At 48.9% G+C, this 13,552-nt stretch overlaps 1 non-coding gene and 1 pseudogene across 1 annotated transcript; both read right to left on the bottom strand.

Annotated features, from left to right (window-relative positions):
- Positions 1-6,342: 6,342 nt before the first annotated feature.
- LOC131111086 (uncharacterized) overlaps positions 6,343-13,552 on the bottom strand; it is a 35,302-nt pseudogene continuing 28,092 nt past the window's right edge.
- On the bottom strand, positions 12,961-13,151 carry LOC131111125 (U2 spliceosomal RNA). Its single transcript, XR_009121122.1, has one exon. It is a non-coding gene; the product is annotated as a U2 spliceosomal RNA (small nuclear RNA).

The raw sequence follows: 13,552 nt of genomic DNA, 5'->3' as shown, positions 1-13,552 counted from the left end.
TCCTACTAGCGTCACAAGATAGGAAGTCATGTGAAGAAGACACAATAGCCTTATTACACCATTTAGCAAAAGAAGGTCATAAAGTGAGTAAAGACAATTTTGTAAGCAATCAGTGAAGTATTTAGGGCATCAGTTGACAGGACAAGGGCGAACCATTCTAACAGACAGAAAACAAGCAATCTTAAATGCAGCTAAACTACAAACGAAAAAACAAATGATGTCCTTTTTAGGACTCACTAATTATTGTAGATGTTGGATTCCAAACTATGCACAAATAGTGTCACCATTAACAAACATAACATATAAAACAGACTTAAAAATGACAGCACCCTTATAGTGGAATGAGGCAGAAAAAGCATTCTGTGCTTAAAAAAAAAAAAAATATATATATATATATATATATATATATATATATATATATATACTGGTAGGAAGTATGATTCTAGCACTACCTGATTACAGCAAAACATTTATACAAACAGTAGATTGTAAAGGTCTTTACATAACCTTGTGTGCGGGCTGTAATGGCAGCATCTATAGCCGTGGAAACAAGTGCAACCATTGTATTATTCCATCTACTCGTACTGAAAGTACCTCATGCAGTTTCCACCCTGCTATTACAGACTAACGTGACATTTTTGTCTCCTGCTGGACATCTGTCTTGCATGGCAACACTTTTGTCCCAACCACATTTAACACTTGAGCGATGCACCACGCTCAACCCAGCTACCCTTCTACCACTCCCTGAGGAAGGCCAACCACATGATTGTTATGAACTAACAACACAAACTACAAAGTGTAGACCAGACATATTAGGTCAGGCACTAACAAAAAGAGGAGATTTTGAAGATGGTTCCTTGAAGAAAAATAATTTTGGACAAACAATAACAGGCTATGCAGTTGTTACACAAGATATGGTGTTGAAAGCAGAACATTTACCATCCTCTTATTCTGTGCAAGCAGCAGAATTAGTAGCGCTTACAGAAGCATGCAAATTAATGAAAGGTCAAAAGGTGACAATTTATACTGATAGCCAATATGTATATTGAACAGTACATACCTTTGCACAATATTGGCAAAACAGAGGTATGATAACATCAACGGGAAAACCAGTAACTCATGACGGATTACTAACAGCATTACTAGAAGCAGTGCAATTGCCAAAACAAATTGCTGTATGTAAATGCATGACACATATTACAAATAATACTGATCCGATATCCTTAGGAAATGTGTTCGCTAATAAAATGATAAAACAAGCAGCACTAAAGGAACTGAACCATCTTAACACTAAAAAATTACAAGTAGACTTTGAGATTCTGGCAGACATGCAACAACAGAGTCCAAAGCAGTAAATTGACCACTGTCTTAGGAATAAAGCAACCCTGGACAAAAATGTTAATATGTCGACAGATAATAAAACAATCTTGCCAAAGAATTTGCATAAGTGGGACGCTATTTTGAGCCATGGTTTTACACATGTCTCAACAGGAGGGATGTGCCACACTATTAACACCCACTTTACTATGTATGAATTTAATTCTTATTCCAAAAAATTTGTAGAGCGTGTTTAACGTGTGCAAAACACAATGCCCAGGGCAGCTTGCGACCTCGGTGTGGCCAATTTCAAAAACCACAATATTTATTTCAAGTAATACACATGGACTTTATTGTTTTATAAGTGTAAAAAGAAAACACTGACACTCTTCCAAGTGGGAAGGACCTTATCAAGTATTGTTAACGACATTGACGACATTGAAATTGCAAAAAGAGGTACATCAATCGCATTGTAAACTAGTCATTGTTCGGGAGTCTGACAAGGAAGGTAAAGACCCGTCTGTGACGCAGAGGACTTCAGAGTCCTAGACTCTGGGGCATCGTGCTGAGCAGTGAAGGTTATAGCACATACCCTTGGCCAGAAAACCCAACAATGCATCCTGGTTTTGAGGGCACTGTAGCAGAATGGCACAAAAATGAAACAGTAACCAAAATGTCCCCCGGCTTACCAATAACTATTGTAGTCGGGTTAAGCTATAAATAATATAATAATTACTAAATGTTTATTTCTATATGATTATTGTAATGAATCCAATAGTAAAAATGGAAGGCATCACCATCATGAAAACAGATGCATCAGTAGATTTTTAAATGTTAGTAGCTACAGGTTTTTCAGGAACTTTTAACAACTGGGTTTTAAACATTGAACAAGCAGCAAAAAGTGCAGCAAACTATGTTAAAAATATTAGTTGTGTTGCATGTATGACCATGACCCCACTTCTCCAGATTGTACCAGCACTGATCAATGCTACTTGAGTCCCTGAAGTAATGACAAAAATGTCCACACTGTCACCATCATGTTTGTCACGGTTTGTCATGCGGGTGTTGCGATGCGACCCCAGGTTGCGGAGATGAGGAGAATGGTGCAGGAAAAAGCTTAGCTTTATTTTTAAAGTTCGGCAAATGCAGCACTGGCATAAGACACGTAGTAAAACATGCAATGAACCAACAAAAACTAGACGCACCCGGCTGAACTAAATACAAGAATCAAATTGGCAACAGGTGCGCGTAGAACGGGAAAGTAAAAGTGACGAAAGGCAGGACAGACCAACACAGGAAGAACAACAAAATAAAAGCATGAAAGCAGGAACTAAGGCAAACAACGTGAAAACAAAAACTGTCACAGGAGACGATGCGGATTGTGACAGTACCCCCCCCTCAAGGACGGATCCCAGACGTCCTAAAATGTCCGCAAACGAAAAGGGAAGGGAGGTGGGAGGACTGGAGGTGGGCTGCTGGCCGGACCTCTCCGGAGGTCGGCCAGGGCGGCAGGGCCACGCAGGAGGGCGGCCTGAAGGGTGAGCAGCCCGAAGGGGACCGGGCTCCTCTGGAGGACGCCCATGACGGCAGGCCCAGCGGAAGCCCTGGATGGACCCCTCTGGGGGGCGGCCAGGGTGGTGGGCCTGGCAGGGGAGGCCAGCCCGCCGTGAAAGAGGTTGCGCCGGAGGAGGCGGCGTGGCGTCCTGCCGTGGTCTCGGTGACGCCGGAAGAGGAGGAGGCGCGGCGTCCTGCCGTGGTCTCGGTGACGCCGGAAGAGGAGGAGGCGTGGCGTCCTGCCGTGGTATCGGTGGCGCCGGAAGAGGAGGAGGCGTGGCGTCCTGCCGTGGGATCGGTGACGCCGGAGGAGGAGGGGCAGTCCCGCTGTCTTGGCTGGACTGTGGAAAAGAGGAAGAGGAATGTGAGTCTTGGTCCGGAGGAAACGTACCGGGCAGCACATCCCGGTTAGCTGGAAGAACCGGTTGCGCTGGCGGTCCGGCGGGCTGTTCCTCCTTGGGCGACCAGCAGAGGGCATCATCCCCACACTCCACAGACGAGGTGTGACGTGTGTCCTCCAACGCACGGCTGGTCGTACTAGCCCCCCCTTCCGAAGGCGGATTCCAGACGCTGTATGCCGCTGGACGAGGAACCAGGGACGGGAGGAGGGGGAACTGGAGGAGGGTCTTGAGTTCCGCCTGCTCTGCTGCCCGGACCAGGTCTAAAAAAGACCGCAGGCGGGGTTTGGGCACTGGGGGGGTCTGGAGCATCAAGCCGCTGGACACGGGAGCCAGGGAATGCTGGGGCTTGGGGCTGCACGGCTTGGGCACAGGGGGAATCCGGGGAGTCACAAAGCTTGACACGGGAGCCGGGCTTTGGGGAACCTTGAGGCTGCGCGGCTTTGGGACAGGAGGGATCTGGGCCGTCACACAGCTTGGCACGGGAGCCGGGGTTTGGGAACCCTTGAGGCTGCGTGGCTTTGGGACAGGAGGAATCCGGGGAGTCACGCAGCTTGGCACGGGAGCCGGGTTTTGGGAAACCTTGAAGCTGCGTGGCTTGGGCACTGGGGGAATCTGTGGCGCCATGCAGCTTGGCACGAGAGCCGGGGTTTGGGAACCCCTTGGGCTGCGTGGTTCGGGCACGGGGGGGGAAGTGTGCCGTACTCCTCTTCGTGTTGCACCGGAGGCAACGGGAATCCGGAAGAGGGCGGCGGGAGATTGACGTGCTTGCATGGAGTGGGAGCCTCTTTGCGCTTGGTCGCAGGCTGGCACTCCAAAGCACCGTGAGCGGGGGGGTGCGCCCCGGCTTGGCGCGGAGGTGAGGGAGGAAACGGCTTCGCCCGCTGAAGCCTTGCTGGAGCCGGCCGAGACGCGCGTTGGCGTCGTCGCCGGGCTGGTGTGTCAGCGCCGTGTCCGCGGTGCACCCACGCCATGGGTATCAGCGTGCCGTCCGGCCCCCACACCATGTCCTCCAGCTCCTCCGGAGTGAACTGTGCGCACTCCTCCTCCATTGCCTTGAAAACCTGCAAAGTCCAGAAGTCCATCTCCGCGAGGTCGTCGTTTGGTTGGTTCATTCTGTCACGGTTCGTCATGTGGGTGTTGCGATGCGACCCCAGGTTGCGGAGATGAGGAGAATGGTGCAGGAAAAAGCTTAGCTTTATTTTTAAAGTTCGGCGAATGCAGCACTGGAATAAGACACGTAGTAAAACATGCAATGAACCAACAAAAACTAGACGCACCCGGCTGAACTAAATACAAGAATCAAATTGGCAACAGGTGCGCGTAGAACGGGAAAGTAAAAGTGACGAAACGCAGGACAGACCAACACAGGAAGAACAACAAAATAAAAGCATGAAAGCAGGAACTAAGGCAAACAACGTGAAAACAAAAACTGTCACAGGAGACGATGCGGATTGTGACAATGTTCAGAATATTAGAATGTTTTTGTCGAGAATGTTTATATGATATAAACACTATATTCCCAGTAGTCAATGAGACAAAAAGGCCCCCACCATTCTCTACTAAAGTAGCCCGAGCAAATTTCACCAGTGTACAGCTAAAAGGAACCGCAAAAAAATGTAGGTCACGTTGAGTTCAAATATTGTAGACATGTAAAAAAAATCAAGATACCTACAACACAGAAGGAGGAAACACACACCCATCAACTTAGTACTTTAGAGCAGACGTGTGATAGTGGTGCGAGGACGAATACCTCGATGACATCGTTTATAACATGAGCGGAACATGTGCAGTAGTGACATTACTGATTCCAGTATCTATTTACCCTATGAATGTTGACATGTTACTAAATGCTATCATTGAAGCAGATAAACACCACATCCCAAACTACTTCCAAAGGAAGAGAGAAGTTCCAGCCCCCGACTGGATGATGCAAGACAATCCCACCTACATCGATGCCATCAGCGTGCCACGAGGGGTACCAGACGAATACAAACTAGTAAATCAGGTTGCATCAGGTTTGGAAAGTATTATCCCATGGATAACAGTTAACAAAAATGCGGATAGGATTAACTACCTCCACTATGACATACAAAAGCTTGGGAACTACACCGAGGCCGGACTCACAGCAATTGGAGAACAACTCCATGCCACGTCACTCATGGCCTTCCAGAATCGCATCGCCTTGGATGGACTGCTGGCACATCAGCAAGGAGTGTGCGCCATGCTTGGCGACCAATGTGGCATGTCCATCCCCAACAATACAGATTCCACAGGAATGCTGTTGCGTGCGATTTCTGGTTTAAAGGTGCTAAACACCAAGATGAAGGAACACTGGTGTTGACACTGAGATGTTTGGTGACTGGAGAAAACTTTGGGGACAATGGTCTCCTTATGTGATGTCCGTGCTTATTGCACTTGCTGTTGCCCTTCTTTTGTGTGCCTTATGTGGATGTTGTATCCCTATCTTGAAGGTTAGAATCACATGGACTGTGAATTTAGCCATGGCACCAATGACAACAAGGTAAATGAAATGTACCCCCTACTGGTGGCAGGTGGCAGCGATGACAGTGACGACTCAGATAGCCATCATGGACATGCCCCTGACTTGTTTCCTGACCAAGACAAGTGCTTTGAGTCAGACGACGAGAACACTTCCGTTCAGGTGTAAGCACAATTTCTGACATAGATGACCTGCTAGGTGAAAACCGAGAGGAGAGCCTAGGAGGGACTGCAAACAGATAAATGTGGGATAAACAGGAGGGAAATGTTAGAATAAAATGTAAATTCAATTATTATAGTGTTAAGTTATCACCCTTATATCCGTTTGCTTAGACCAGGGGTGCTCATTAAGTCGATCGCGATCTACCGGTCGATCGCGGGTCGATCGCGACGTGACATTAAAAAAATATCATCCTCGCATCAATGCCGTCACTTGATTGATATACAGGGCAGCCATTCAGATGACAACTGAATGTTGCCCTTCGGGCGACCAATCAAATCAAACAACGTCTCTAAGTGCAGCAGAATTTACGATGTCAGCCTATCATCCATCCCCGTTACTTGATTGACATACAGGACAACCAGTCAGATGACAACTGAATTTTGACCTTTAGGTCACCGCTCATGCGTAAACAGCGATGCAAAGTGCTAAGCTAGTCGGCGAATTGCGTCAGATTTCAAGCCCTCGCTAAAGTTTATGGTCACTAAAATGAGTGAAGGAGCTGGACCAAGTAAAAAGGCAAAAACATATCACTTCCATACGGAATGGGAGGTGGACTTTTTTTTCACAATGTCTTTTTCGAAGTGCGTTTGCCTCATATGCCATTCTACCATCGCAGTACCAAAGAAGGGAAATGTGGAGTAATGTGGAGGTAATTACAAAAAATGTTAATTGTTAATTATGTGTGTTTTGCAATATTGGCTCATTTGGTTATGTAAGGTACATCAACATACATTGTACGTACAAATAATCCTCAATACATTTGAAAATAAATAGATGTTTTGCATTTTCTTAGCTGACCGCTTGATCCACAGCCATCTGGACGCCTTTTCTGCTGCGTCAGTGATGTTCTTGATGGCTCTTTTGTTATGCTGACCCTTCACTCCCAGCATCTTGAGTGCTCTAATGAGAGACTGGCCTACAAGATCTCTGCACCCGACCTCGATGGGGTTGCATCGGGTCCTCCATCCTCTGCTTCGGCATTCGTCTGCCAGCTCCTCATACTTGGCCCTCTTCCTCTCAAAGGCCTCCTCCATCCGGTCTTCCCAGGGAACAGTCAACTCCAGCAGGACCACTTGCCGAGTTGTTTCTGACACCAGGACCATGTCTGGCCTGAGAGTGGTCACTGCGATGTTCTCTGGGAATTTGAGCTGTCTCCCTAGGTCGACTTTCAGCTGCCAGTCTCGGGCTGTTGCCAGCAGCCCCCCTGCTTGACTCCGGCACTGCTTCGGCTTCTCCCCAGCCCTAACAAAGACAATGGACTGCCTTGTTGGTTGATGGTATTTACTGGTGGAGATTCCTGTGCTGATGGCCTCTGCAATGACCCGCAGTACTTGGTCATGGCGCCAGCGGTAGCGCCCGTCCCCCAGTGCCCTTGGGCAGCAGCTGAGGATGTGTTCCAGTGATCCAGGACTCCGGCAAAGAGGGCAGAGATGATTCTCCGCCAAGCCCCAGCAAAAGAGGTTGGACGGACTTGGGAGCACATCGTACACCGACCGGATGAGGAACTCAATCCGGTGTGGCTCAGATCGCCATAGCTCTGTCCACGATATCTTCCGGTCAGCTGCCTCCTCCCATCAGGTCCATGCTCCCTGCTGCCGCATCCCTACTGTCCTAGTACAGCGGGCTTCCTCTACCCCTGCTCGGACTTCCTCCTGGATCAGCTGACGCCTTTCCTTTCCCTGGGCCTTGGTGAAGTGAGGTCTTTGGTTGCTGCCAAGGCCTGCCCGTCCGGAAGCCACTGTACCTACCAGCTCACTCGTCGTAAGCGGGACTCAGCCTGGTCTCCCGCCTCATGAGCTTTCCATTTCCTGCCAGTTCGTACTTCTATGCCAGCCGAGGAGACTTTGATGTCATTAGAGTCCCTATACAGCAGCACCTCTCTTGCTCGGTTGACCATAAACTCCTCCATCAGACTACTGAAGGGCAGTTTCAGCTTGTTGCTCCTCCCGTACAAGGCGATGGTGCTGAGGCTTCGCGGTAAGCCCAACCACCTCCGCAGGAAACAGCTGACCTTCCTCTCGAAGCCCTTGACGGTGGTCAGTGGCACATTGTAGACCAGCAGCGGCCGGAGTAGGCGTGGCAGGATGCCGTGTTGGTAGATCCAGGCTTTAAACTTGCCTGGTAATCCTGACTTATCCACTGCGGTCAGCCAGGTTCCCAACTCCTCTGATGTCGCTTGGAGTGCTCTGGTGTCCTTCAAGGTACAGTCACAGATCTTGCCCAGGCTCTTAACTGGCTTCTCCCCCACCGATGGAATCTGGGTGCCTCCGACTGAGAAGCGAAACTGTTCTGTGACTTTCCCTTTCTTCACCACCAGAGACCTGGATTTGGCTGGCTTGAAGTTCATCCGGGCCCAGCTAATGAGACGCCCCAAGCCTTGAAGGATCCATCTACAGCCCGGGACTGATGTTGTAGTCACTGTCAGATCATCCATAAACGCTCTGATGGGGGGCTGCTGCATACCAGAGCGGGTGAGTGGACCTCTGCACTCCACCTCTGCTGACTTCACCAGCATATTCATGGCCGAGGCAAACAGTATCACTGAAATGGTGCATCCCGTGATAATGCCCTTCTCTAGCCGATGAAATGCAGATTTCTTTTTTCCGGAAGTGACTCTCAAACTGAAGCAGCTGTAATAGTCCAGTATGAGGTCCTTGATCTTGCCTGGAATGTGGTGTCTGTCAAGCGAGGTTTCCACCAGTTTGTGTGGGATAGACCCGTAGGCATTGGCAAGGTCAAGCCACAGGACTGCCAGGTCTCCTTTGCCTTCCCGTGCCTCCCGGATCAGCTGGGTGATGACTCCCGTATGCTCGATACAACCTGGCACCTTTGGGACAATAGTCTTGAGTGTTTTGAAGCAGCATTCCAAGACGCTGACCAGCTACTCCCAACACCACTAATCTTGCAGGTGCCTGGGAATGTCAGCAGCAACCTTGAATAAGTTTCATCATGCAAAATGTGCCAAGATAAGAACACATGCACAAAAAGTAATTATTCTCACATACACACACACACACACACATAGACAACAAGTACAGCTTGTGCAACTGCTTGCTTCCCCCTCCCCTTAGAGTTGCACGACCATGTATTAGGGACCTCCTAAAGAAAATAAAAAGAGAGGAGCATGAATGGCATACTCAGAGTGGAGCGGCATGTCACTGGGTATGTTGTTTCACTCTCCTCGCTGCGAGTAACTTTGAATTTTGTTGTCTGTCTCTTCTGTATTTAAGTGTTTTTACAAGTGTCCCAGGAGTTTGAACCTGACAGGGACTCTCAATTCACACATGTGTTGGACTTTGGACTCCGTCCCTTGTATGACCATTTTTCCCCATTGACAAACTGTTTTTGTGTTGGTGCCAGATGCACAGCTGGCACTGTGGCTAAGCTGGTCAAAGTGCCTGTCTAGTAAACAGGAGATCCTGGGTTCAAATCCCAGTGCCTGGGTGCTTGGTCAGTGAAACTTTGGCAGCTGATTTCTGAACCATGTACATCTTTTTGTCACTTGCCCTTCAAGAACGAATTGACGTTGCATCCACAGCTGACATGATTGTTGTGGATCCCATTACGCCAGAAGGTGCTTGAGTATGACATTGTGATGTTTTGTCATTCAGCGCCACTTTGCAGAGGCTCATCCACTTGACAGTTGAATCTTTTTTCTCTTACAGTGTGTCCCCACGTGGCATTGGTGGTTCAGTGGTAGAATTCTCACTTGCCAAGCGGGGGCCGCGCGCGTGTTGTTGACATTTGCTGCCAGCCAATCAGGATGCGACACAGACGTCAGACAAGCAAAGAGACTCGCCTGCCACGCGGGCATGATTACCATTACCATTACCATCTATCAGGGATGGCAACTGAATTAAGAATCAATGCCAGAAACCTGCCACAGGATTTCAGATAATGTTTTGATGCAGACTGGTCATGATGCCTCTGAAGTTCACCAAAGCAGACCTGACTTAAAGTGACTACACTTCCAAAGTTCCCAGTGATGACTGAACCTCTCGCCCCTTGTTTCCCTGAGAAACTCATATCTTCTATTTAATTATTGAGAATTGTGTTTACCCACAGTCCTGGAAGATCGCAAAGGTGCTAGGTCGAAAAGGTTTACTTAAACAAGTTATTCCTTGTGTGCTGTTGTAGTCTCTGTCACGCAATTGGTCAGCGCGTTTGGCTGTTAACTGAGAGGTTGGTGGTTTGAGCCCACCCAGGGACTCTCAATTCACACGTGTTGGACTTTGGACTCCCTCCCTTGTATGAACATTTTTCCCCATTGGCGAACTGTTTTTGTGTTGGTGCCAGATGCACAGCTGGCACTGTGGCTAAGCTGGTCAAAGTGCCTGTCTCGCACTGTATCTTCAATTTAATTATTGAGAATGGCGTTTACCCACAGTCCTGGAACATCGCAAAGGTGCTTGGTCGAAACGATTTACTTCAACAAGTTATTCCTTGTGTGCACGGTCATCTCCTTGGCCTTCTCGGTGTTGAGGATGAAGGAGCAGAAATCTTCTGGCATAGTGTACTTGACCACAGAAGGAGGACCAACTGAGCTATCCAGGCCTTTGTAGAATGAGGACAACTCACAAACTAAAATCTTCTGGCATACTGTGCTTGACCTTGCAGAGAGGAGAGCTTCTTCTCTGGCTCTGAACAAAGGCGGTCGCATCTTTCCCCTCTCCTCCCTATTCCTTATCTTCCCTGCTTTGTTGTCCCTTGGTACTTAATGGAAACGATGTGAGGTGCCTGGCTTTTAACTAGCTGTGGAAAGACTTGTGTAGCCCCTAACACTAACCACGTGTCTTCCTCCCATGCACATGTTGCCAGCTGATCCTTGACATCAGCAACATTTTGGTTCTAGGACAATGGGGTCACCTGCCCCCATTGGTCTTTTCCAAGCAGTCACGGTGGCCGAGAGGTTAAGGCGTTGGACTTGAAATCCAATGGGGTTTGTCTGTGACGCTTTGGTTGGGCATTTGTTGCTGCCATGCTGTTTACCTTGTGGTGGAGTACTGTTGGTTATGAGGGCCGGGGTGTTGTCGACGGGGGCTTTTGTTGTTCTTTCACGGTCCGCATTCTCTACACTGGTGGTCTAAATTTTGGGTAGAGGATAATGGGGTCCACTGTCCCCATTGATCTGCTTCTTGCAGTCTCGGTGGCCGAGAGGTTTGTTGCCACTCTGCTTTGACATGCTGTTTTCTTTACCTCTCCCCGGTCTTTCAGCGGCCCTGTCAAGGGTGTTTCACCGGTGGGTGGTGTGATGTTGGATATGGGGGCCAGTGGGTGTTGCCTTTTTGTTGTTCCTGGAGCACATAAAGAAGAGTGGCCAGTACGGGGGGTTGAACCCATGACCTTGGCGTTATTAGCACCACACGCTGACCAACTGAGCTAACCGGGATAACGGCAGAGAGCATGGTCATACGTGTGGCTAAAAGTTTGCTAAAAAGTTTACAGTCAGAGTTTAAAAGGGTGATCGGTCTCCAGTTTTTCAAGTCGGTCTTGTCTTTAGTTTTGTAAAGGAGTGTCACTATCCCCACTCTAAAACTGTCAGGTAGTCGGCTACTTTGGTCAAATTCATTAAAAACAGTGAGTAAGTCTGGTGCTAAAATGTCCCAAAAAGTTAAATAAAATTCCAAGGGAAGTCCATCCTCCCCGGGGGACTTCCCTTTCTTAAAAGCCCTGATACATTTATTTAACTCTTCGTGACTAAAATCCTGTGTTAAAACTATGTTTTCATCCACTGTTTTTTCCATAAAATCTAGTGCTCTTGAGATGGCCTCTGGGTTTGTATTTTTGATTTCATATAGTTCTTGGTAGAAGAATTCTACCGTTTCAATTATCTCATTTTTTGTGATAGTGGGGGACTGCGTCCGCGCTCTCCCCTGATCCCGTGTTTAAAACAAGAGGCAGGTGCAGCGCCGTGCCGAGCTCCTTGGCTTGCGAGTGCAGCCGGACTCGAGCAAGAAACGACCAGGCCAGCACTGCCAACGCTTGCTGGAAAGGTCTGCCCGTCCGCGGGAGACAACCAACCAACCAGCCGAGAGGCCGATCTGCTCTCAGTCAGGAAACCTCAATGAAAAACGGCAACCAGGCAGAGAAAGGGGCGTCGGCCAAGCGCCTCCACTTTACCAGCACACCGGAACCACTGGCCACAGTGGACCAGGTGGCCGTCAGAAACAACCGTCCAACTCAAGCGGAAGCGGCTCAAATTGCTGTTGTCGCTCTCAGCGGCCTTCCCAGCCGCAGAGGCAACTGCTTCGGATCTTTATGTCCAAGGAAGGCAAGCAGCGACACCCAAGATGGAAGCCACAACATTGTGGTTCATGGTAAACCTACCCGCACAGGCCAGCTCCTGCACTTTGAGTCCCTTCGCCCACTGGAACCCGAGCCAGAAGCTGCCAGAAGCGCAAACAAGAGAGCAGAAAATACCGGGTCACTCACTCACCGAGGGTGGCAGACGCACAATTTACAGGCTCTGACCGCCTGTGGCTATCCCACGTGTTTTTTTTTTTTTTTTTCCTTTTTTTGTCATAGCCAACACACAAAGGGCCACCAAACCCGACCCTGAGAAGCCAAATGGAAGACGGAAAAGCCCCTTATGCCACTGGTTTGTGGAGGAAACTTGGAAGGCCTCCACCAGACAAGATCATCGTGTCAGATTCCATCCAGCAGTTGATCAATGCGACACTCACAGGGCCCCGGGAAGCGCGCACGAAACCTGAGCATCAGGAGCCGGTGGGAGACTGCAGGAGGCAAGGCTGACAAAAAGTGGCTGACACCCTCTGGAGACCGGCTGCTGCGAGGGAAACGGGGTCCACGGAGTGCGCAGACACAGTGCCCCGCTACCACGAGCCATTTCCTCTGCAGAATTACTGCTCAGGGGGCACCAAACGTGAGCACGTTCAGTGCATTTCTTTCAGCATCATCCACCAGATGCACCCTGCCAGAGTCTGCTGTTGCTGTTTATACAAGAAGGAGAAGTGCACCGTTCCTGGAAGCGCTGCAATACCAGGTCGATGCGTGGAGCGGATGGCGCAAGCCCCAATCGCAGCTCCCTGTTCCAAAAAGCAATTTAATATTTAGTCCCCTGTTGGGGGACGTATCAGATATTAAACTGATAAGAACAGATACTACACTTGATCTTAGCCAAAAGGCCGAGAAGCGATGCCGATGGGCGCTCGTAGGGGAGGAGGGCACTTCCGGCATGACAAGCTAAAGGACCGGTTGCACGCATGTTCGAATAAAATGTAGACGGAACAAACATAGCGTCAGTTATCACCCTTATATCCATTCGCTTAGACAATAGAAAGTGTTTGAATGTGCTGAAGAAGAAATGTGCCCGTGACCCTGATCAGAGACCCCCAGCGAGCCCCAGGTCCTGGAGGTGCCTGGAAGCGCCAACAGCGACCCTGCAGATGTTCACGTTAATTCTGCAAGAATGTGTCAAGAAAAGAACTCGTAAAACAATGGAAGTAATTACTCTCACAGACACACACACACACACATAGACAAACAAACACAGCTTGTACAACTGCCTCCCCCCAGTGTTGCACGACCATGCCGTAGG

Source organism: Doryrhamphus excisus, unplaced genomic scaffold (genome assembly GCF_030265055.1).
Source record: "Doryrhamphus excisus isolate RoL2022-K1 unplaced genomic scaffold, RoL_Dexc_1.0 HiC_scaffold_24, whole genome shotgun sequence".
Lineage (NCBI taxonomy): Eukaryota > Metazoa > Chordata > Actinopteri > Syngnathiformes > Syngnathidae > Doryrhamphus > Doryrhamphus excisus.
This window is presented reverse-complemented; position numbering and strand designations above follow the sequence as displayed.